At 39.1% G+C, this 26,826-nt stretch overlaps 1 protein-coding gene across 2 annotated transcripts in view; it reads left to right on the top strand.

Moving 5' to 3' along the window:
• Positions 1-26,826, top strand: part of etv4 (ETS variant transcription factor 4) — a 214,305-nt gene that overhangs the window by 24,944 nt on the left and 162,535 nt on the right. For both annotated transcript variants that reach the window (XM_057827050.1, XM_057827052.1), the window contains one exon: positions 21,804-21,861. The gene's annotated coding sequence lies outside the window, so the exon portion shown is untranslated. The remainder of the gene's footprint in view (positions 1-21,803; positions 21,862-26,826) is intronic.

The raw sequence follows: 26,826 nt of genomic DNA, 5'->3' as shown, positions 1-26,826 counted from the left end.
AGCACATATTGTAGCATCTGTAAGCACCTACAAATCTATCATGTGATAATATACACTCATCCGGAAAACATTAAATTATTTTCCATTAATTGTATCTACTGCACGCCATAAACCATATGAACAAAAGCAGTGTTGTTAATCTTACTTTATAAAAGTAATTAATTACAGTTACAAGTTACTTTTCCCAAAAAGTATTTGAGTTAGTAACTCTGTTACCTGAATATAAGAGTAATTAGTTACTTGACAAAGTAACTGGTGTTTCCTTTCATTTTTTTTTTTTTTTTTCCATTCAAAAGGAATTCATTAAATGGAAGTCATTTAATGTCGTGAATCAACCGTTAAAGTTGTTAAAATTGCTCCCATTATTGCATTTATTCCCTTCTATCTACTTTCTACATGTGAAAGTTTTAAAACTGCTGAACCATTTAAACATAGATTCAAGTCAAGATTTTCCCGATTTAGGAGTATTTTAGATATAAATTTACTTAGGTTCGCTAGGAAGGTTCTCTACAACAGAGTCTTCCTGAGAAGTCTACTGCTTTAAGATGGCGGCTGTTTACTAACGTCGGTGAGTGTATCATTTTGCATCTACTTCTCTATACATTTGCTAGCGCCGCAGAGTCTGTCATTTCGCATCTAGTTCTATATACATGTGATATATAGTGTAGCATCATGTGGGCGTAGTTTGTAGGCTGTCGGCTACAGTCAGGTATTATTGGAGCTACCTAGCCCTTCACTCCTTCCCACTCACGCCCTTTTCTCTCCGTGTCTCTCACACTTTTCTCGAGTCATTCAACCAACGTAGTAACGCACGCCTTTCCATTCTGAGGAACGGTAACGGTGTTGCCAAGATGAGAAAAGTAATTAGATTACTCACTACTGAAAAAAATAAGTTAGTAACGCCGTTATACTCTAACGCCGTTATTAACAACACTGAACAAAAGTTGTCCGAGAGTTTAAGAGAATGCTATGCTAACGCTACGAGTTACATTTAGTGCTTGATGATCACTTAGCACAGACCTTTAAACAATGGAAGTCCCGGGGGTTTTTTGGCAATAAAGAAATACCAGAAAGGCGTCAAATGACCCGATACCAAACTGACTACTGGGCTTTGTCAAACAATAGACTACTCAAAGAAGCAATCAACCAGGGAACCCCCCCTACACACTGCTGTGGAGTCGCTGCCTAGGTGTGAAGGGGGCTGGGGTTTCACTCTGGATAGCTGCAATTAGCATTGACTCACTTTCATGTGGGCACAAAGAAGGCGCAGAAGGAAAAATTGCTTCGGCAACAACCTCCAACACCTAGCACTGGGAAAAGGGCGAAGTGTCATATGTCATCACATGAAAAATGTTTTGTTTTGTTTTTCATTACACCGTCCTTTATAAATAGGCAAACTCCAGCTTTTGGAAGATGTAAAAAGGTTGTTCGCCCGATTGCCTGCCTGAGCGGTTCACTGTCCGACAAGCAACAACTGTTTTGTCCAACTGGACAAGCCTATTCGGAAAGGGGCGAGAAAATGACCACTAAAGGTGTTCATTGCCTCACACAACCATTCAATGGCACCTTTCTGTCTCCATACAGTTTACACACACACATACAGTATAAGTGAGACATACTGTCAGTCTGACCACAGTATGGTGCCATGCATAAGGTTTGGAAAAAAAACAAAAACAAAAAAACCTGACTAGTATGTTCCATTTGGTTTACACAGAGGATAAAACTGGAAGAGTTGAAGGGACAAATAAACACCTAAAATGAAAAGTCACATCCTGTCAGTAGTTTGGTCTATTTTATGGTGACTTTTTCACCACAATCTGTCTTCTGGGCTTGAAAGTTACAACAGGCCAGCTAGAATAAAGGCTAAACCTACATTGCATATTTTCTCTTTCCAATTTAAGAAGACAAATCTTACCTCTCAAAACAAGCAACGGGAATACCGGAGAGGACACAATGGTGAGTCGGGGCGGGGGGCACAGCACATCACATGAGTGCCACCACCAGACACTGCTACGTTGCGGGCTAACTACACGTAAAATGTCACACATTGTGAACATGTGACGGAAACTATGGCGCATTTTCATCTCGTCAGACGAAAATTGGCATTCATGTCATAATGATAAAGTCTTCCAAGACACGTTTTTAACTCATTATCGTCTCAACGTTATTAAAAATTTGTTCGTTGACATTTCCTTATGGTCATCGCTGACAAAAAACACTGATTTCCGTAAGTATAAATATATATCTTGCAAGTTTTTTCAAATTTTTGACACTGTTTTGGGGACATAAACATGTTTTCCCCACCCTCCCACTAAAGTAAAACTCTGCCTTTGCTTTCTGATGATTTTTGGGGTATTCCCGGATCAATTTGTGTATATTTTGGGACTCTTCCTGTTAATTTTGGAGTAATTTGAGGACGTTTTTTTTTTTTTTTTTGTGTCAAAAATAACGACCACCAATGGAGTAAGACTGAATGGGCAAACATTTATTATTACTTTTTTGTATATAGTATCGACAAATGTATCGAGTATTCAGTATGGACATTCAGTTGAAAAGTTTTAATATCATGATAACAGCAATATTGAAAAATAAAGTGAAATTATGATATCACGTATCGTATTGATATTGTATCAACATGAAATTGGTGATTTTCCCCACTCGTATTTAACTAAATCCCCACCATTGATAGACGTCCATTTGTTAGGACTGAGAGATCTGGCAGAGATCATTCAAACTGATTTGATGTCTATAGCCGGTCAATGGCAGCCAAAAGTAAGAAGAAAAAAAAACATCTTCTCCTAATGCTTCTTTTCTCGCCGTCGTCACATCTCGGCCGTTTGTTCCAGGAACGCGTTCGCTCTCGGCAGATCCGAGATGACATTTAAGCTGCCGTCGGCGGGAAGATAAATTGGGAATAATGGCCTGGTGTCAAAAAGCCGAGAGGGATGCGGAGGAATTTGAGCCGCCGACCGTCTTCCAGCTGCGCTTCATCCACGGCCGTCCTTTTATCACAGAAAAACTTCACCATCCATCTGGATTTTCCGCACGCGAGGACAAATTAGCCCCTCGACCCCCCGGAAAACACTTTGCTGCTTATGCAATGCCACGTTTCGTAAGTTGGCCGATTTTGAAAATGGTAGTTGTCCAAACTTTCTTCAAAATATGTTAGCTAAGATTATTTAATAATTACATATATTCAGAAATTGAATAAAAAATATTTATTAATTTAAAAAAATGTTTCATATATTTTTATTTATGAAGTAACTTACAGTGGTATGAAACGTATTTGAACCTTTTGCATAAAATCAAATGTGATATGATCTTTGTTAAAATCACACAGATGAAAAAACGGTGTCTGCTTTAAGTAAAACCACCCAAACATTTATAGGTTTTCATATTTTTATGATGATAATATGCAAACAATGACAGAAGGTGGAAAAATAATTAAGTGAACCTTCACATTTAATATAACTTCAACCAGACGCTTCCTGTAGCTGCAGATTAGTCTGACACATCGATCAGGACTAATCTTGGCCCATTCTTCTCTACAAAACTGCTGTAGTTCAGTCAGATTCCTGGGATGTCTTGCATGAATGGCTGTCTTCAGGTCATGCCACAGCATCTCAATGGGGTTCAAGGCTGGACTTTGACTTGGCCACTCCAGAACGTGTATTTTGTTCTTTTGAAACCATTATAAAGTTGATTTATTTCGGTGTTTTGGATAATTGTCTTGTTGCAGCATCCATCCTCTTTTTAGCTTCAACTGTCTGACAGACATCCTCAGGTTTTCCTGCAAAAGACAAAAAAACATTTGAATTCATTCTTCCATTAATGATTGCAAGTTGTCTAGGCTGTGAGGCAGCAAAACAGCCCCAAATCATGATGCTCCCTCCACCATGCTTCACGGTGGGGATGAGGTGTTGATGTTGTTGAGCTGTTCCATTATTCCTTCACACATTATGCTGAGTGTTACTCCCAAACAATTCAACTTTGGTTTCATCAGTCCACAAAATATTTTGCCAAAACGTCTGTGGAGTGTCCAAGTGCCTTTTTGTGAACATTAAACAAGCAACAATGCAACAATGTTTTTTTTAGACAGCATTGGCTTGGTGGAGTGGCGTGGAGTCCTCCCATAAACACCATTCTTGGCCATAGTTTTACTAACTACTTACTTACTAACTGACTGCGCCAGTGATTTCTGTAAGTCTTTAGCAGACACTCAAGGGTTCTATTTTTACTTCTCTGAGTAATCTGCGCTGAACTCTTGGTGTCATCTTTGGTGGATGGCAACTCCTTGGGAGAGAAGCAACAGTGCCAAACTCTCCATTTGTAGACAACTTCTCTGAGTGTCGATCAATGAACATCCAGACTTTCAGAGATGGTTTTGTATCCTTTCCCAGCTTTATACAAATCAACAATCCTTGATTGCAGGTCTTCAGACAGCTCTCTTGACCGAGCCATGATGCACATCAGACATGCTTCTCATCAAGACATTTCTCACCATGTGTGTGTTTTATAGTGGGCAGGGCAGCTTTAAACAACTCATCACTGATTGGGCACACACCTGACGTAAATTGTTTGGTAAAAATTGGTTTCAATTGCTCTTTAAGTCTCCTTCGGCAGAGGGTTCACTTACTTATTTTTCCCCGTCTGTCATTGTTTGCATGCTATCCTCATTAAAATATGACAACCTATAAATGTTTGGATGGTTTTGGTTAAAGCAGACTGTTTTTCCATCTGTGTGATTTTAACAAATGTCAGATCACATTTGATGGTGATTTTATGCAGAAATGTGAGAAATTCCAAAAGGTTCAGATACTTTTTCATACCGTTGTATTCTATGTATATAATAAGTAGAGTAAAAAAAGGAAATTAGACAAAAATGTTCATGGTAAAATATTGAAACATAAAAATCAATAATATTTTATAAAAATGTCATTAAAAAATAAAAAATGTAAAAAAAAAAAAAGCAAAATGATTAAAAATTTTACAAGAATAACTTAAAACATTTTTAAAAATTTTTTAAAAGAGAAAATTACACAAAAATACAAAATATCATTGAAATATATGAAAGGAAGAGTGGCAACGAATGACCACCAATGAGTTAATCTAAATCTGCTTTGAACATCAACTGAACGTTACCCCGAAACCCACTTTCGAGCGTTTACATAACGCGCCGTTCCCTGAGTGGTCGATTTTCAATAATAATACGAGTCTAATGCTGCCAAATACCGACTAATTCGCCGTAATTCCGGCTAAACTCCCAAACTCTGCCCTCTCGGGATGCTACGAGAAGCAAATCAGGGATCAAATTCCCTCACACGAAAACAGTGATATTTCCCGCCCCGTTGACCTCTGCGAAACCTCGCATCCATCTCAAGCCCTCCGCCCTGAGGAGCATCTTAAATCACACCTGAACATCACAACACAAAGCCTTGAGAGCACTTCCTCAAGTACAATCCTTTCTCCCATGATGCCGAGCGGCAGCTGGCATTAAGAGGATCTCGTCCATTAGAAACAATAACAGTCTTTGTGACATGAGCACGTCTCTAGTTCTGGGTAAATAGGTCGCCGTTAATGCTCAGATTTACAATCAGGAGGTTAAGGAAGGGAATAATAGACAAATTCCAGTAGCTCTATTTTTTCTAAGTGAAAGTGCAGACAGATTTAAACCAGCTCCAGGTAACTTTTCAAACTTTATAAATACTGCAACATTTGTGATAATATGTTGACTGACGACTGACAACTAATTGAATGACACCTCTTTTATATCTTGAGGGGATCTGTATCGCTTCCACTTTGAGGAGGGTGGCAGGAACCCTGCCACACAAAAAAAAAAAAAAAAAAAAAACTACAAATGTGCTGACTGCTTTAAGGCATACGTCACTTCCCCCTTTCCCCATTCATTATAAGGACCGAAGTCGATGCGAATTCTGCAAAGATGTCAGAGCAACAAAAGAGACAAAAAGTTTTGTCTCAGGACGAAAAAAAAGAGAGGCTATATACAGTGGGGCAAATAAGTATTTAGTCAACCACTAATTGTGCAAGTTCTCCCACTTGAAAATATTAGAGAGGCCTGTAACTGTCAACATGGGTAAACCTCAACCATGAGAGACAGAATGTGGAAGAAAAAAACAGAAAATCACATTGTTTGATTTTTAAAGAATTTATTTGCAAATCATGGTGGAAAATAAGTATTTGGTCAATACCAAAAGTTCATCTCAATACTTTGTTATGTACCCTTTGTTGGCAATAACGGAGGCCAAACGTTTTCTGTAACTCTTCACAAGCTATTCACGCACTGTTGCTGGTATTTTGGCCCATTCCTCCATGCAGATCTCCTCTAGAGCAGTGATGTTTTGGGGCTGGACACGGACTTTCAACTCCCTCCACAGATTTTTTATGGGGTTGAGATCTGGAGACTGGTTAGGCCACTCCAGGACCTTAAAATGCTTCTTACGAAGCCAGTCCTTTGTTGCCCTGGCTGTGTGTTTGGGATCATTGTCATGCTGAAAGACCCAGCCATGTCTCATCTTCTATGCCCTTGTTGATGGAAGGAGATTTTCACTCAAAATCTCTCGATACATGGCCCCATTCATTCTTTCCTTTGCACAGATCAGTCGCCCTGGTCCCTATGCAGAAAAACAGCCCCAAAGCATGATGTTTCCACCCCCATGCTTCACAGTGGGTATGGTGTTCTTCGGATGCAATTCAGTATTCTTTCTCTCCCAAACACGAGAACCTGTGTTTCTACCAAAAAGTTCTATTTTGGTTTCATCTGACCATAACACATTCTCCCAGTCCTCTTCTGGATCATCCAAATGCTCTCTAGTGAACCGCAGACAGGCCTGGACGTGTACTTTCTTCAGCAGGGGGTAACGTGGATTTGAGTCCCTGGCAGCGCATTGTGTTACTGATAGTAGCCTTTGTTACTGTGGTCCCAGCTCTGTGTAGGTCATTTACTAGGTCCCCCTGTGTGGTTCTGGGATTTTTGCTCACTGTTCTTGTTATCATTTTGCCGCCACGGGGTGAGATCTTGCATGGAACCCCAGATCGAGGGAGATTATCAGTGGTCTTGTATGTATTCCATTTTCTAAAAATTGCTTCCACAGTTGATTTCTTTACACCAAGCGTTTTACCTAATGCATATTATTCAGTCTTCCCAGCCTGGTGCAGGTCTACTCGTGTCCTTCGGCAGCTCTTTGGTCTTGGCCATTGTGGAGTTTGGAGTGTGACTGACTAAGGTTGTGGACAGGTGTCTTTTATACCGATAATGAGTTAAAACAGGTGCCATTAATACAAGTAACGAGTGGAGCCTCGTTAGACCTCGTTAGAAGTTAGACCTCTTTGACAGCCAGAAATCTTGCTTGTTTGTAGGTGACCAAATACTTATTTTCCACTCTAATTTGGAAATAAATTCTTTAAAAATCAAACCGTGATTTTCTGTTTTTCTTTCCCACATTCTGTCTCATGGTTGAGGTTTACCCATATTGACAATTACAGGCCTCTCTAATCTTTTCAAGTAGGAGAACCTTCACAATTGGTGGTTGACTAAATACTTATTGCCCCACTGTATATATTTGGAAAATACAAGTTTGAATAGGTGGCAGAGTGTTTAGCACGTTTAGCACATTTCTGAGATTGTTGATTCAATCCCTGCTCCAGCCTCCCTGTGTGGAGTTTGAATGTTTTCTCTCGGTACTCTGGTTTCCTTTCACATCCCAAAAACATGCATAGTAAGTAAGCCTGTCGCGATATGTAATTTAAGTAGATGTAGATGAGTTAATTTATCACATGGTAAATCAAAACGAGGTCAATAATTTTTCCAGCTGAGATTTATCGCTGCGTGCATGTGTGTGCTGCGTGCACTCGGCAGACGTTAATGTTGATTGCTGATAAGACTCCAGTTCCTTTCCCAGATATTTATTGGTCATCAACACACCGTAGAATTAAAGTTCAGACATACAAAATAAGGAAACACATCTATATTAAACATGTTAAAACGTTAGCATTGCTACATTAAGGCTAATGGAAAAAAGACAACGTACTAACTAGGGCTGCAGCTATCGAATATTTTAGTAGTCGATTAATCGATGGACTAGTTTAGTTCGAATAATCGAGTAATCGGATAAGGAACATGAAAAATTAAAATACGTGAGCTGAGCCTCAAATGATATAGATTTTTTGTTTTTTTTAAATGATGATATGTACAACAAAAGAACAATTGGTGAACTTACAAAGAAAAAATCCGCTAGCTTAAATGCTATAAAATGCTAAAGTTTTTTTTTTATTTTTTTATTTTTTTATTTTATTTTTTTTTAACAATGCTCTTGAAAAATGGTTCAGACACATATTCCCACAAAAAAACGGCTAAATATACCTATAAACTAAATTATGAATGCATTAAAAAAAAACATTAGCTCAAACAAAAACTTAGCTTCTGTTGATCTTAACAGGGAGCATTTGGATTCAGCCATGTGAAAAGAGGCAGACCAAAGAGCAGTGTATCCACCCTAATCAATAAAACTAAATGCAAACACTTTCAAAAGAAACCACTACAATGCCACTTTAAACGAATACTCGAAGCAACAAAATTTATTTTGAATATTTTTTTCTAATCGAATTCTCGAGTTAATCGATTAATCGTTGCAGCACTAGTACTAACCACTTTAACCTGCTATACACTGCTGGCCAAATGTATTGGCACCCCTGCAATTCTGTCAGGTAATGCTCAATTTCTCCCAGAAAATGTTTGCAATTACAAATGCTTTGCTTCATTTATTTTGCTTGCAATGAAAAAACACAAAAGAGAATGGGGGAAAAAATCAATCATTATCATTTTACGCAAAACTCCAAAAATGGGCCCGACAAAAGCAGTGGCACCCTTTGTAAAATCATGTGATGCTTCTCTAGTTTGTGTAATTAACAGCACCTGTGACACATAACAGGTGGTGGCAATAACTAAATCACACTTGCAGCCAGTTAAAATGGATTAAAGTTGACTCAACTTCTGTCCTGTGTCCTTGTGTGTACCATATGGAGCATGGAGAAAAGAAAGAAGACTTAAGAAGCAAAATTGTGAGGAAGCATGGGCAATCTGAAGGCTACAAGTCCATCTCCGAACACCTGAATGTTCCTGTGTCTGCTGTGCGCAGTGTCATCAATAAGTTTAAAGCCCATGGTACTGTGGCTAACCCTGTTAGATGTGGACGGAAAAGAAAAATTGACGAGAGATTTCAATGAAAGATTGTGCGGATAGTGGATAAACAACCTCGCCTAACATCCAAACAAATTCAAGCTGTCCTGCAGTCCGAGGGGACCACAGTGTCAACCCGTACTATCTATCGGCGTCTGAATGAAAAGGTACTCTATGTTAAGATACCCAGGAAGACCCCACTCCTGACCCAGAGACATAATAAAACTGGCTGAAGTTGGCCAAAACTTACCTGAGAAAGCCAGAAACATTTTGGAAGAATGTTCTCTCGTCAGATGAGACAAAAGTAAAGCTTTTTGGGAAAAGGCATCAACATGGAGTTTCCAGGAAAACAAACGAGGCCTTCAAAGAAAAGAACACGGTCCCCACAGTGAAACATAGCAGAGGTTCCCTGATGTTTTGGGTTAATTTGCTGCCTCTGGCAATGGACTGCTTGACCGTGTCCATTGCATCATGAAGTCTGAAGACTACCAACAAATTTTGCAGCACAATGTAGGGCCCAGTGTGAGAAAGCTGGGTCTTCCTCAGAGGTCATGGGTCTTCCAGCAAGACAATGACCTAAAACACACTTCAAAGGCACTACAAAAATGGTTTGAGAGAAAGCACTGGAGACTTCTAAAGTGGCCAGCAATGAGTCCAGACCTGAACCCCATAGAGTACCTGTGGAGAGATCTGAAAAAGGCAGTTTGGACAAGGCACCCTTCAAATCTCAGAGACCTGGAGCAGTTTGCTAAAGAAGAATGGTCTCAAACTCCAGCAGAGCATTGAAAGAATCTCATTGATGGCTACCGGAAGCGGTTGTTCGCAGTTATTTTGTCTAAAGTTTGTGCTACCAAGTATTGCTAAGTATAGCTGAGGATGCCAATACTTTTGCCCAGCCCATTTTTGGAGTTTTGTGTGAAATGATAATGATTTAACTTTTTTCCCATTCTCTTTTGTGTTTTTTCATTGCAAGCAAAAATTAATGAAGATAATACTACCAAAGCATTTGTAATTGCAATCATTTTCTGGGCGAAATTGAGCATTATCTGACAGAATTGCACGGATGCCAATACTTTTGACTTGCAGTGTAAAACATTGGCAGTCTTCTCCAAAGGTGAAACTTCATACAAGAAAACTCGCTGGTTTACAGTATCTGCAAACGATGTGAAAAAGAGCAAAATAAATCTATTAATGACACTACACGCATTACAAAAATAGAAGGAAAGTGCAATTTTGTAAAAAAAATTTTTTAGTGAGTATAAAGCTTACGGTTAGTGGCTTAGCGAACGTATTTCCGGTGAACGTTTCAAAATAATAGAATGTCTTGTTAAAAATTTAAAAATTGATTTTTGGAGTTAATCTCACATACTTCAGATTTTACACTAAGAATAGCATAAAAATGACATCCATTATGAAAAATCTCTCAGCAGGTCCGGCAAGGGAGACCTGATTTCGTAAGTAAAGGTACCACTGTACTAGTATATCTGTTTTGTTTTTTTTTCAATAAATTAAAGTATTACTTTAAATTAGAGATGTCCCGATCGATCGGCATCGATCGGGTCCGATCACATCATTTTCAAAGTATCGGAATCGGCAAAAAAATATCGGCTATGCCTTTTTTTATAATATATATATATATTTTTTTTAATTAAATCGTTTTCTAATTGTATTTAACGTTACAGACATAATATGTTACACTCATCCAAAGTCTTTAGGCTTAAGGTAGGGTTATCAGATTCATCCCAATAACAGTGGTAATTAATTAGAAAAAAAAAAAAGTATCACGTTAAAATATTTAACGCAATTAATGCATGCGCTGCACGACCCACTCACGCATTGTCGCGCTCAATCTGTAATGGCGCCGTTTTACCTATATAGAGAGATAAAAGGCAGCGTAAAATGAGAAGAGTGAATTTTGGCAGCCTTTGGAGCCTTTTTTTAATTGGCTAAAGCCTTACAATTTCTCTCCCTACAATTAGAAATATCATGGGAAGCAATGTGGGGAAGCAAGGTAGCAATTGATCTTTTTCTTAACACCTTATGTTATTTCCCAACGCAGAGAAGATATATCAATTGGTAGCACTACGCACAGTCATGGTTCCACTTCCCATCATGCATTTGGGCATGGCCACAGTATCATTTACTGCAAGCTCAACAAATACACTAGATGGCAGTATTTAGTCACAATATAGAAAGTCTTTCTATCCGTGGATCCCTCTCACAGAAAGAATGTCAATAATGTAAATGCCATCTTGAGGATTTATTGTCATAATAAACAAATACAGTACTTATGTACTGTATGTTGATTGTATATATTCGTCCGAGTTTTATTTATTTTTTTCTTAATGCAATGTATATGATCGGAAAAAATTATCGGGAATGATTGGAATTGAATCGGGAGCAAAAAAAAAGCAATCGGATCGGGAAATATTGGGATCGGCAGATACTCAAACTAAAACGATCGGGAGCAAAAAAACATGATCGGAACAACCCTACTTTAAATGTTTCAAAAATTCTCTATGCGTGATGTGCACATGCGCATGGGACTTTCGCAAGTCCGACACAAGGGCTGGATCTTGCCTGCGGGCTGCAAGTTTGACATATGTGATCTTATTTTTTTACGATTATGTGCAACAATTCCGTTTTGTACTTGTGTTAAAATACAATACTAGTTAATGCTATTTTTTTCTAATTTTGTTGGCATTTTAGGGGGTGCCTGGAACGGAATAATGGCATTGTCATTCATTTTATTAGGGAAAGATTATTTGAGACCAGTTTTAAAACCTATCATCAAAGAATTTGTGAGTCAAGACACATCTGCAAAAAAAAAAAAAAAAAAATAACATGACAAAAAAAACTGACAAGAATAATACAATACTTAAAAAATACATTTCTGGGTGAATCAAATTTCTTGCCACATCTAGGTTAGCCGTATCCAGGAGGTGTGCTAAGGGAGGTGAATAGGCCATTCATGCAACACAACAGGGGAAATTCAGCGGCGGCCCGCGGCAGCCACTCAGCTGACTGCCGAGTCACTTTCTTTCACTGTCGAGACGGAAGGTTAAGACTCTGGCGTCCTTTCGTAAGCGATAATGTCGACCCGCCGGCTCTCGCGAAACTTGGACGTTCCGACAAAGTGCTTAAAGATGACATAAAATTGTCAAATCACAGCGTAAAGTTTTCTCAAATCATTGGAGGCAGTAGACATCCATTTGAACTGGGAGAGGTTGGCAGCAAATGATCACTACCAGTTCAAATGGAATGGACGTCGATCACTGTCAGTGGTTAGGGAATTAGGTAATAATGTAATGGCCAAATTGTACAGGAACTTAACAGTTTATATGTTCTAATGGCTTGAATTTAGAGTTTTTTTTCTTGATATTTTCAGTGATCCGTTTTCCTATCCATTTTTCATAAACGCACATAAATAATAGAACAATAATTTATAGGGGACGCTAGCACGCTATTATTTATGTGCTTTTTTTTTTTTTTTAAAGGTTTCTCAACAGTTGGTTGTGGGTGACAAATTGTAAGTGTATGAAAAATGGTAGTTTTTGTGTTAATGTGTTATTTCCTAGCTATTTTTCATAAATGTATATGGCGGAAAACAGAGACAAGACTGAAAAAGCAGTTTCTGGTCTTGCACCCCTCTTTAAAATAAACTGCTGTAATCTAAAGCAGTAATGTGAAGTAAGGTTGGCCAACCGTGTTTTTGAATAATATCAATGGCTAAACAGTTATAAGCAGGGGTGCACATAAGTGGTCCGCATGCGCGCATGCGTACTGGACGTAGACAAACGCGCTGGCCCTCAACGGCTTCCATACGCTTTTGCGTACCGATGGCTGACCACTGTATTTGCGGCGGACACTAGAAAATAACTTCTCAAAATGACGAAGAGGCAGGCCACACTGAGTAATTACTTCCGTGTTCCCCCACCCCTGTCAAAAGACAGACAGACGACAGAGACGTCACCGGAGCTACCGAAAAAAAAAAAGACTTTTGCTGAAAAGTGGCTACAGGAGGTACCATGGCTAGAAGCAAATGATGCTCGCACGGAAATGCGGTACAAAATGTGCCGTGAGAATCCCAATGTCGCCGATAAGAGCAGCGCATTTTATGTAGGGTCAAAGAATTTCAGCCATCCAAACTTTGAAAAGCACGAAAAAAACAGAGCATGTGGCAATTAAGCAAACTATCGATGTCAAACAGGACCCACTCGCCCTATGGACAAGTGGCGGAATAGGGCAGAATAAGGGTAATGAACATCGACATGCACTGACAAACGTGTTTTTGCTCGCATTTTACAAAGCTAAACATGCACGTTCAATGAGGTCTTATGAGGAGGACATCCCACTTTTAAAAAAAAGTTTGGAGTTAATGTGGAAGCCGCATAATGCCCTTTATTTTGAATTGGTGCTTTTTATTTCTTTACATTTCACTTCAAAGTAATGGCAATTTTGTTGTGCCAGTTGATGTTAATCAAGGATTAATTGTTAATATAATTAATTAAAGTTAATTGGCTCTAAGTAAAGCTTGTCATAAATTTATCGCATCAGGCTGGTCGGCTCTCAAGCTCAATGAGGACCAAGTCACATCTCCAGGTCCTCCTCTGAGAACCTGGGCAAAAAAATTATGTGCACCCCTGGTTATAAGCATATTTTCTTTTTTTTTTTTTTAACGCAACCCTTCCAGATTCTTTGTTTAACCCACAGCAACGCCCTTGACAACGAAAATGCTTTTCTTCGGCAATCTTCGGAAATTACGTCACACCTAGAAGTGCGAGGGAAGTCCGCCATAGAACAGTATTGTTTGTTGCACTGCTTCTCGGTAAGATGCCACGGCGGTGTGTGGCGATGTTTTGTTCTCACTCAAACGAAAAGTTGTATGAGTGGCCAAAGGATAGCAGGGCACGTAAATGGACATATTTCGTTCACACGAAGCGAATGAATTTCACGCCATCATCGAGTCGTGTTCTCTGCTGCAAACACTTCAAAGATGCCTGCTTCCTTAACCGGTCTGCTTATGATCAAGGATTTGCCAAAAAGTAAGTGTGATTTTTGGACAGATGACTGATGACTTTGTCAAAGCATAGCTGCCTACTGTTGTGGAATGAACAGTATAAGCTAGCGACGTTAGCCGAAAGTTAACTCGTGGCAATCCCCGATCATAGTTGTTGTTGCGTTCGCTAGGTTAAGCGTGTTTAAATTGTGCGTCATTTACGATCTTTTCCGAAAGGTTTAATCCACTGTCAATCGGGAAACGGGTGTGGATGTGCATATAAACGGGTCGGCATCGCGGTAATACACGGCCACGTTGCAGTAAGAGACACACACCGCCGGTGAGTTTGTGCACATTTATTTGTATTTGTATTATGTATTTCCACCTTCATGCTTCAAGCATTGCATTGCATTTGTACGGTTCGACGTTTCTTTCACGGTGATCGCTTGATAGCCTTCTAGTTTGTTTCGCGAGAGACGCTGACAGGTGACAATTTAGCGTGTTGGCATTGAGTCAATCTCGCAGCGAATCAGCGAGCGCGCAGGTCACGCAGTGAATTATGGGAAATGTAGTCTCGGGACAACACTGAAGTGGTGCTTTGTAATCTGTTCGCTTGTGTGAAAAAACTACATTTCCTCACGCCATTAGACGCCACTTCCTGCCGAGAGCTGTGCCGAGCTGAGTTCTTACTTTTAAGAACTGCTCCATGTGTTAATAAAGAGACAAAATTGTCAGCACGTTGTGTGTTCGATACATTTGTAAACAAAAAGCTCATAACAAGACACTATGCACAATCCGTTTAAGAGACGCAGGAGTAGGAGGCGGGGAGGAGATCAGCGAGAAGCAAAATTTCGCGGTCGAATGTGGCGGCAGTCCGCTATTATTTTGTTTTCTTATTGTTGCCACAATAAATTAGAGAAAGCCATCGACGACTCATCTCCTTCTTTCCCCCCCAATGTTTTTATATTATTATTATATATGCACGAGAGCTGCCGGATCTGCCAAAATGAACATGAAGTCTGATTACTATTTTTTTTAACAATGTCATCAGATAGACAAAAACATAAAATTATGTGCAAATGCCTGCATCTTCAAATCATGAAAATAATAACAGCCTATATCTTACCAATGTTGTATTCTCGATGGGTCTTGTATCCATTCCATGTCAGGTAGTCTAGGCACATTGTTTGCATCCTGATTAGCGTCTAGCTAATACATGTTAGGTCCAACGTAAAATTCCAAGTTCCTCTTCTTCCTCCAACTCTTCAAAAACTTGGATCTCCTCCCTTGCGCTCGATCTATCGCTTATATCGCTGTTTGAATCATTGTTTGCAGGGCTTTGTATGGCGACCGTATGTACGGAGCTGCCATCGTTGTTCCCGGTGTGACGTATCACTTCCGGGTTCGTCCTCTTTCAGGCTCGAACTTCGGAAACGTGATTATTTTGTCAAATATACAACATATAAATTATTTTTTCATGCTTTATTTGTTGGATAATGTTTAATTACTTTACTTGTGACCCAATTTGGCATGTGAAGAAATTACTTCACATCACTGCTTTAAGCCAAAAGAACTTTTGTGTTTGAGAGAAAGATATGTCTATATACTGCCATAGCAGATTCATGGTGCATTAAGCCCCCAAACTATTTTTAATTTGTCCGTTTTACCCTGGAAACCCCTTTTACAGACGTCGCGCAACTGCTTTTGTTTCAACCTAGCCATAAAAAGAAGGTAAGTAATTATATTTGTTATTTAAAATGTATCATTTTTAGCTTAGAAACATTAATTGATGTCTAATATTTCATTAACAACAACAAAAAAAGCTTTAAAAAATTATTCACTCGCGTATTTTAAACTTTTAAATAAATTAAGTCTCAATGAAAAAAATGGTGTCTGTAAATAAGTCACGGATATCTACCTCATTACTATAACTTAATTGTATTTTTTTTTTTTTTTGCTACTGTCGCATTTTCACAGATATTTTAGGTTATAAATAAACGATCCAAACAAAGAAAAATTGGAAGAAAAAAAAAACGTTTCAAAGGGTAAATAAATTTATTTACCTTCATTTAATTATTGATGTATTTCTTTGGTACATCAAAATACTTTGAATGAATGAATGAATTTATTGTCATTGTCATCATCATCATAATCATTGACAGCTTCAGAGTGTGGAATTTGCCCGAAAAAAGACGATGACAGACAAAGGAAAGACGGGAAAAAGCAAATGCTTATCGATACCCGTCCCCCAATAGCCCGGGACGCACAGTCAAGCATGTTTGTGTTACAGTCCAGTTATTATCAGGTTTTTTTTGTCCTTTTCTGTTTTTTTTTACTCACATATCATTCAAAAGTCATTGATTGCCATGGAATTTCACATATTGTCAATTTGAGTGGGTTCATTGTATCAGTTGATGTCCAAGTTGGTGTAGGGAGGGATGGCCGGGGGTATCATGGAGGCCCACGTCTGCTGTATCCGCTTCAGATGATTAGTCATCATCCTCCCTTGCCCGGTTCCTGCGAGCGAAGCATATTGGCCTCCATTTTCCCCAGGCATCCTCCACATAACCAGATGTGAAGGTGTTGGCTGGACATGACGTGTCCAGTCCACAAGCTCCATCTTACGCAGGTTAGACACAGCACTCGCGTTGCAATGATTCTCTGTCCCTGACATTTATTCATCCTCTGACACAGCAAATAATAATGCTTTTACAGTTTGAGATACTTAACTCGATTGTGATACATTCCATGAGATCTTCAATCCTAGTTGACATGTCATGTAGGATATCAAACTTAAGCACATCATTTACAAATATGGCAACACCCCCTTCTCCCTTAGATGTCCGATTCATTTGGGCAATGTTGTATCCGTGCAAATTAAAGTCGGTTCCTTTGTTTTCATTAAGCCAGGTTTCTGAGACGGCAATAACATCAAACTTGTTATTGAAGCTCTGTAGCGTCAGTTGTAATCCAGAGATGATGAGATCATTTGCGCGTCTTCCTTGGCCGAGATCATCAGCCAGAATTTCCAGCCTTTTGATGCGAGCTGCCTTCTCCTCAACCACTTGCTTGAGCTTTCAAACCACGGACATGTCTGTGAGCCGGTAGTGTTGCTTCTCACCGTGTTTTGATTCCGTCATCACTACGGTTCTTTACACCAGTGGTAAACCTTCGGCCTTTTAACAGAAAAGTGAAAATAAATTTTTAGCTATTTTCGGCCAAATGTTTTTGGCGCCGAATTTGCGGTCACTATTTGTGGTCTACTATTTATTTTGTAATTTATTTTCATATAATAATAATTCATATATAATACATATAAATCTATATAAATGTTGTAGAATTAAGAATTTCATAGGGGAAAAAATCCAAATATTGTATAGTGCAAATATAATTTATAAAAAATATTGTACATAACAAAAAAAGGTTAATTGCTTTCTCAAAATTTGTACTCCAGTCATTGTTGGACTGACAAAGGACCAATCCTGATATCACGTAGCTGTCGCCACCGGGTTGAGAAGTAGAGATAACATGTTGACATTTGGAGCGTGTGAGACTTGCATGGAAAAAGCCACAAAGCACCTCTGGTCACAACTCCATTCGCAGAAAAACGCAATCACCAAAGTGCCACAAGACCCGTACATCTGCAGCTTTATTGTGCGATCCACCTGCGTTATCTGTGACTTTTCCCTCTCTTCTGCTGGCGGTCTTGTGATGAATCCAATCAACATGTATTCAAAGCACGAAGATGAAATTACACAGCAATCAATCGGACACTTGTATCGAGTGGTTTCGCGGAATTTACAATAACAAACAGCTTTCTAATGGAACAACGTTAAATATAACCTCATGTCTCGTGGATTCACTGTACAAGCGGAGGTCACACGGAAAGACGTCCTTCGTAGACCCCCCCGCTGAAGATTTGTGCCGCATGAGAGCGCGCCGAGATGTGAATACAAGTAAACACTCTTTAGAACAGCAAGGTGACATGTCAGTGAGTCCTGTGTTCCACTCCTGCACATAAATAATGTCACTCTTTGTGGGTTCAACTGTCAGATTCAACAGATACAGCGAGGGGTGAAGGACCATTTGATACCCCTAATTTGCTCTCAGAAAGAAATAGTCCCTAATTACGTCAGAGTATTAGGGGTACGCAAAAAAAAAAGGTCTACGAGAATAAAGTCATAATACTACTAGAAAAAGTCGACTTGTAATATTACGTAATTTTACGCAATATTACCATTTAAAATCTCATGTATTACGTAACATGACATGTTACGACTTTAATTCCATAATACGGAAGTTAATACAATTTCAATCTCGCAATGTCTCGCAATTTTCATAATATCACGACTTTAGAGTCGCAATATTGCGTTTTGGTCACGTTGTATTCATACATATTACGTAAAGTTGTAATATTACGTCTTTATTCTTGTAATATTTTGATTCAATACTGCTAGGCCATCACTCAGAGGAGGGGCTGCTGGTTGTGTTGTGACAGTTGTTTGTTCATTTTCCCCACGCCGTCTCTCAACGTACTCGTTGCTTTACTCATTGTCATCACATAATATGGATGGAAGCCTATACTGACTTAGCCTCACCACCCAAATTTCCTAAAATTTAAGAAAAAAAATACACACATACAGTGGTATGAAAAAGTATCTGAACCTTTTGGAATTTCTCACATTTCTGCATAAAGTCACCATCAAATGTGATTGCCTTGTCAAAATCACACAGATGGAAAAACTGCTTTCACTAAAACCACCCGTCCGGCCCCCTGAACAATACCAGAGACCTTTTTGAAATTTTTTTTTTTTTTTTTCCAATAGTGTTATTTCCTGCCTTTTTTTTTCTGTGGAGTACCCAGAGAGGGTTATTTGGTTAATATCTATTCAATTAATAGTGTTATTAGTATATTATAATGTTTTTTTTTTTATTTATTTACTTTTGTTCCGTGAAGAATGCAGAAAGGGTTATTTGATTGTGGCTTTCTGAAAAACAATAAATTTTTACATTTAGGCACTGCTACATTCGTCACACCTTTTCTGTTACAAACTGACGGCCCCTCATCAGAGAAGGGAAAAGTTATGTGGCCCTTACAGAAAAAAGTTTGGGGACCCCTGATTTATAGGTTATCACATTTTAATGAGGATATCATGCAAACAGTGACAGAAAGGGGGGGGGGGGGGGGTAAGTAAGTGAACCCTCTGACTAAGGAGACTTAAAGAGCAATTGAAACCAATTTTACCAAACATTTTAAGTCAGGTGTGTGCCCAGTCAGTGATGAGTGGTTTAAAGCTCCCCTGCCCACTATAAAACACACACCTGGTAAGAAATGTCTTGATGAGAAGAATTGTCTGATGTGCATCATGGCTCGGTTACAAAAGCCGTCTGAAGTCCTGCGATCCAGGATTGTTAATTTGTATAAAGCTGGGAAAGGATACAAGACCATCTCTAAAAGTCTGGATGTTCATCAATCGACAGTCGATAAGATTTCTTCGAATGGAGAGAGTTGGGCACTGCTGCTTCTCTCCCAAGGAGTGACCGCCCAGATGACATCAAGAGTTCAGCACAGAATACTCAGAGAGGTAAAAAAAGAACCCTAGAGTGTCTGCTGAAGACTTACAGAAATCACTGGCACAGTCCAATATCTCTGTGCACACATCAACTATATGTAAAACTATGGCCAAGAATGGTGTTCCTGGAAGGACTCCACGGAGGAAGCCACTGCTGTCTTAAAAAAAAAAAAAAAAAAAAAAAACATTGTTGCTCGTTTAATGTTTGCAAAAAGACACTTGGACACTCCACAGAAGTTTTGGCAAAATATTTTGTGGACTTATGAAACCAAAGTTGAATTGTTTGGGAGTAACACACAACGTCATGTGTGGAGGAAAAATGGAACAGCTAACCAACATCAAGGCAAGGCAAGGCTCTGGAGTGGCCAAGTCACAGTCCAGACTTGAACCCCATTGAGATACTGTGGCATGACCTAAAGACAGCCATTCATGCCAGACATCCCAGGAATCTGACTGAACTACAGCAGTTTTGTAGAGAAGAATGGGCCAAGATTAGTCCTGATCCATGTGCCAGACTGATCTGCTGCTACAGGAAGCGTCTGGTTGAAGTTATTGCTGCCAAAGGGGGTGCATAAAATATTAAATAAGATGGTTCACTTACTTATTTTTCCCCCTTTTGTCATTGTTTGCATATTATCATCATAAAAATATGAAAAACTATAAATCTTTGGGTGGTTTTAGTTAAAGCAGTTTTTTCATCTGTATGATTTTAACAAAGATCAGATCACATTTGATGGTGATTTTATGTAGAAATGTGAGAAATTCCAAAAGGTTCAAATACTTTTCATACAACTGTAAGTGACTTCATACATAAAAACATATAAACATTTTTTTAAATTAATAAATTTCTTTTATTCAATTTCTGAATATGTGTAATTATTAAATAATCTTAGCTAACATATTTTGAAGATAGTTTGGACAACTACCATTTTCAAAATCGGCCAACTTGCGAAACGTGACATTGCATAAGCAGCAAAGTGTTATTGTCATTAAAATATGAAAACCTATAAATGTTTGGGTGGTTTTAGTTAAAGCAGATTGTTTTTTCATCTGCGTGATTTTGACAAAGATCAGATCACATTTGATGGTGTTTTTATGCAGAAATGTGAGAAATTCTAAAAGGTTCAGATACTTTTTCATACCACTGTAAGCACCACCTAAGTCGCAGGTGTAAGTTTTAATATAGGAAAAGAGAAAAAAAAATCCACTTTAACTTGACTTTCTAGCTTGCAGCAGACAGACTGCTCTTAATATGCCAATGGCGCTTGAAGAACGCGAGGTAACAAACTGTACACTCTAGCCTTAGCATACTAGCTAAGTTGTAGCACATTGCAGATGTCCGTTCTTTTTAATTCTGTCAAAACACTCAGAGCTAACCTTAACTTGTTCTTCTGTAATGGCACCGAGCATCAATAAAATCCCCAGTGTCTAGCAAACTCGGCTAGCAGTGTGCTAGCATAGCAGTTTTGTCTCCTCTTCATAACAAGTTGGCATGTATATGGGGAAAAAAACGCCTTCTCACAAATGCTAGCTTAGCAACAAAATTAAGAATGCATGAAGGAACGCTAAAGGTGAATGAATAATAAGTTTGCTTTTCAACAAGAAAGCATGTTAGCTAGGTACCTTGTCAAAATCTATAAATTAGCCGCTAATAAAATGCCACAAGGTTCAAAGGGAGAGGAAAAAAAAGGTTTTAGTTTGAAAATACAGTAAAATATTGTTATTGTTGATGCCTTTGGCATCTTTTCATCTCTTCTTGAACCAACATCCCCAGACCAGAACCATATAGAAAAGATCTAGCTAGTAATCTAATGTTTCTGAATGGCAACCAATAAGCTTGAAATGTGAACTGCGTGAACCAACACTTTTCTCTACTAACATCTCCAATGCAGTAAAGTTAACAACAACAAAAAAACTGATGTCACTACCTCATTATCACCTCTCGTCTTTCTTTTATAAACCATCTTTTTTTTATTTGACCTTTTTTTTTTTCTTCTATGCTTGTTACATCGCTGACTTGTCTTTGTTTCTGCAGCTAACAACATCTGCTGCTCTGCGGGCATGCGGGAGCCGCTCATTCAATGAAATAGAAGGTGAATACCGACAATACCTAACAATCACCCACACCAACTAATTACACATGATACAAAAGTCAAACATAATAATGATCACTTCTAACTGAAGGCTATTTATCATTTCCGCTAGAGCATGACACTTTTGGCTAATCTTTTGTTACAATGTAAAGCCACTTGTTTAGTTTGGTTTTTAAAGTGATCCTCTAACTTAAATACATGTAGGCTCTAATAAACCACAATTGTACTAAAATATGTTGTTAGAAACACATAAAATGTTAAATCAATGGCAATATTTTATAATATTTAGTCCATATTTTGACCGTTAGTTGGCGCCATGGTTTGCGGGCTCACAGTGATGACGTCATTGGGATCTGTCCAAATGTGTAGCGTGTTCAACCAGTGGCGCCTCCAGAAATTTTTCATAGGGGTGGGCAGATGGTGCCACTTAAAATCTTGGGGTGGCCAAAACTAAAATCCATAATTTCAGGTTTTCATTATATTATTGTAGTAAAAAGGTCAGGGGAAAACTATGAGAAAGACTTAAGGACACGGCTACTGATATACTTTGGTGTATTGTGTAATATTTGATCTTACTAATGATTTAATGTGCATAGTCCATAACTGTCCAGTCAACATTTTGAGTTCCACAACAATTCTGTTTTATTGTGTTATGTATATATTAGGCATAAAGTGCACATTTAACTCGGGCTGTCAAACGATTAAAATTTTTAATCGAGTCAATCACAGCTTAAAAATTAATTAATTGTAATTGATCACAATTCAAACCATCTCTAAAATATGCCATATTTTTCTGTAAATTGTTGTTGAAATGGAAAGATAAGACAAGACGGATATATACATTCAACTACTGTACATAAGTACTGTATTTGTTTATTATAACAATAAATCCACAAGATGGCATTAACTTTATTAACATTCTTTCTGTGAAAGGGATCCTCGGATAGAAAGACTTGTAATTCTTAAAGGATAAATGTGAGTTTGTATATTGTGACTAAATATTGCCATCTAGTGTATTTGTTGAGCTTTCAGTAAATGATACTGTAGCGACTTAACTGTTCTCCCCAAATGCATGATGGTGCAACCATGACTGTGTGTGGTGGCTGCAAATGCTATATCTTCTCTGTGTTGGGTACACTACTGGGTGTTAAGAAAAAGATAAACTCCTGTCATTCTTCCCCATGTCGCTTCCCACAATATTTATAGTTGCTGTGGGAGAGATGACAAAGCTTTTGCCAATTAAAAGCACGGCCCCAATGGATCCTTGTATATACTCCACTCTGACTCTTATCTCTGTATATAAGTAAAACGGCGCCATTGTAGGCTGTTTGCGGCAATGAGTGAATGAGTCGTACCGCGAATGCGTTAATTGCGATAAATATTTTCAAGTGATTACTTAAAAAAAAATAACTACCTTCTATTAACGTGATAAATTTGACAGCCCTACATTTAACAAAGCAAAATAAATGCATTCATTTGGGATGAAATGCATAACTGATGCTACAACAATCTAACGATACACTGGCAAGCAGGGTGGCCAGTGGGGTGGCCAACCAATTTATAGGGGTGGCCGTGGCCACCCCTGGCCACCCCATGGTAGCGCCACTGTGTTCAACAATTGCTTATTGCTGCCTAAACTCGCAAAGTAAAATGCCACGATGTGCTGCTTTTGGATGCAATTTCCTGTCAAATGGAAACAAGGGGAGTGAAGTGAGTGGTCAAGGTGGAATTATTATTTTTTAGTGAATTTATGTGCATAAGTGGGAGCTTCTCCCCCTTTTTGGTCCCTGTATGCACGTATCCTACCCACCACGCGTTACAACTGGCGCCCGAACATTTTTCCTGGATCCGTAGTCAAGTAAGGGATCCGTCTATTTTCTGGATACGACGGTCCCACCGCGTCTGCAATATTGGTTTCGGATCCGTCCATTTTTTTGATTCGTCGGTCACTCAGCGGCTTTTCGGATCAGTCTATTTTGTGGAATTGACGGCCTGATCGCTGCTGCGACATTACCCTGGGATTGGTCTAATTCCTGGATCTTCGAGTGAGTAAAAAAACGCGGATTTGGATTACTATTTCTATCTTTTTTGTTGACTATTCTTCGTGGGAGTTTTCCCCAAATCCTACTAAATAATTAAAGCATTATGGCACGCTACAGTGACGACAGTGACTCTGACATGGGACCTTACAACAATGTTGGAGTTCGTCAGGGAATGCGTGTTTGCGTACTGCTGAGCTCCCGAGTGAATAGTGGTCAAGGTGGAAATATTATTTTTTGTGAATAAATGTGCATAAGTGGAAGCTTCTCCCCTTTTTGGTACTTTTATACACGTATCCTAGCTACCACGCGTTACAATGTACAAGACATGGATTACACAAGGTGTGCTCTTTGGCCTGTACTGTATGTAAAGCACACGACAGCTCTGGATGCTAAAAATCTACATTATTATATTGGGATAAGTTTGACAACGCTATATGCTTACCTTGAATATCTGCTAATAAAACCGGACAGCATACACTCTCGCTCCCAACAGAGTTCCCAACAGCACTCGTTCGCATCACCAGTTTTGCCCAACTTTTGTCTTATCAGGTATTTGCTGCACGCATTTTTCCCTGAAGCTCGTCTTGTGAACGACAGTGCTGTCCTGCTCCTCACTTTTCAGATCTGGTTTAAATAGGAAGGGTAGAACCGACGACATGTTGGGAAAGCTAACGAGTGACAGGCTGGAATTTCGGCAACGGGACCGGTGACATCACGCACTGCGACGTAACAAGAATGGCGACCTATCACTTAAAATAATTTTACAAACTTTATTAAAACAAAAACATTAAGAGGGGTTTTAATATCAAATTATTTTAGCTCATACTAACATTTGTCTTTTTAGAATTACTTGTCTTAAAAATAGAGGATCCCTTTAAATCATGTAGTAATAGGGTTTACAACGTACAAAAACTGTTTAGAGTGAGACTGTGTGTAACTACTGGTAGGTTACGCAACGTTAGCGGGTCATCAATATATTGTGAACGTCTTTTTAACTAATGGTGTGGAAATAAGATGTGTGCTGCATTTGTACTTCGAGTGATGTGCAACCGCACTTAGCCAATTCCTAGGAAGGCAATGGTGACGGACAGCGTCACTAATCGACTATTTTACATCAGGGCCTTTTAATAAACATAACATTATAGTCCATGGCGGAACAAATGTGAACAGGGTGTGATGCGTGTAAATGAGACCCCCTGAGTGGACTGTCCAACGGGGGAGTTGCTGGTGGAAATTTTTTTGCGGGCCCCTACAGACAACCGGCCAAGCGGTTTGCAGATATTTTCGGACTTAAGGCGCTTTCACACTGGACCAAGAGGACCATGGTCCGGTTGGAGAGCTACCTCGCAGCAACACTTGAGAAAGACTGGTTGAAAAAGTTCAGCATTCACACTGGGCCAACCAAACTTTTCAAGTTGCACACGTGGATGAATGGCGCTGTAATTGATTGGACAAATAGAAAAAGAAATAGGGGCGGGAGCTAAGTTACGTGAAGCATCACAGTGTGCTGCTGTGATGCTACACGTAACTTAGCATAGCATTATTTTTTTTATTTTTTTCAATTTTTTGTCAAATGACTGTTTTGTGAAGTTCGAATAATAATAAATTAAAAAACAAAATAAAATGGAGTGTACCATAGCCTAGCAAGTCCCTGCTTGGGCCAGCGGCGGGGTCGCTCCCTCTCGACTCAATGCTGAGCGAACTGGAGTACCGTATTTTTCGGACTATAAGTCGCACCAGCCAGAAAATGCGCAATAAAGTGGAAAAAAAACATATAGGTCGCACCGGAGTATAAGTTGCATTTTTGGGGGAAATGTACTTGATAAAATCCAAAACATAGAACAGATATGTCATCTTGAAAGGCAATTTAAAGTAAAAATACAATAGAGAACAACATGCTGAATAAGTGTACAGTATGATAATGTTACATGACACATGAACAACGAAATGCGAACGTGGCCAGTATGTTAACATAACGTAGCTATTAACTCTTTTGCTCCCAAAAACGTATATATACGTTCTATTTTTAATTGTTTCAGTGTCCCAAAGACGTATTTGTAAGTCTTTCACGTTTTTTTTCACAAGAGACATCTCTGGGTTCTGATTCAACTTAGCTCCAAAACACAACGCTGAAAATCCATTTAAGAGCAATAAAACTGGCCACTGGAGGGCAGTAGCACATTTGGTAAGACCCGCAACCCAATTCAACGGAACCAACGGCTGGGCCGCACGGCCGGGGCGCCGGCAGAAGACAATCGAATGGATACTAAGGTATCACATGTCAAATCCGATGTGATCAGAATGTTGAAATTTTCCATAGGTAATTGTATGTATGTGTATGGATTGGTGTATACTGTATGTGTGCTGTTTGACTGGGCCCCACTAAAAGCTTTGAATAGCTTATTCGGAGTGTCCCTTTCATGCAGCTTGTCAGATGAACTGCTTGTATATGTGACCATGTTCTTGTGTGTATCATGATACAATGTGTGAATAAACTGAAACTGACATCCAGGATGCCAGGTGGTGGACGACAGAGCAGAACAGACGGGAGGGCGCCCGGGATGCCAGGTGCTGGACGACCGAGCAGAACGACCGTGACCACCAGTGCAGCGGACGATGCCATTGAGTCCGTGCTGCTCACCGAGCAGAGACAGGCAGCGATGAGGGAAAAGTTTACCCCGGATGTCGCGGCCACAACAGCGTCATCTCTGTTAGTTATGTGTAAATAAATTGTTACTTTGCTATCAAAAGCTCTATTTGTCTTGTTGTTTATGTTATTTTGTAAAAGGAAAACATTATTCAGATGTTTGGGATGTAACTAAAGCAAAAAATAGTTAAAGTTTTGTGTAAATGTATGCTTTCACAAAAAGCTCAATTTGTCTGTTTCATCAGAAATTGGAAAATTGCCCAAACTAAGCTATTT

This window comes from Corythoichthys intestinalis, chromosome 21, assembly GCF_030265065.1.
Source record: "Corythoichthys intestinalis isolate RoL2023-P3 chromosome 21, ASM3026506v1, whole genome shotgun sequence".
In the NCBI taxonomy this organism is placed as follows: Eukaryota; Metazoa; Chordata; class Actinopteri; order Syngnathiformes; family Syngnathidae; genus Corythoichthys; species Corythoichthys intestinalis.
This window is presented reverse-complemented; position numbering and strand designations above follow the sequence as displayed.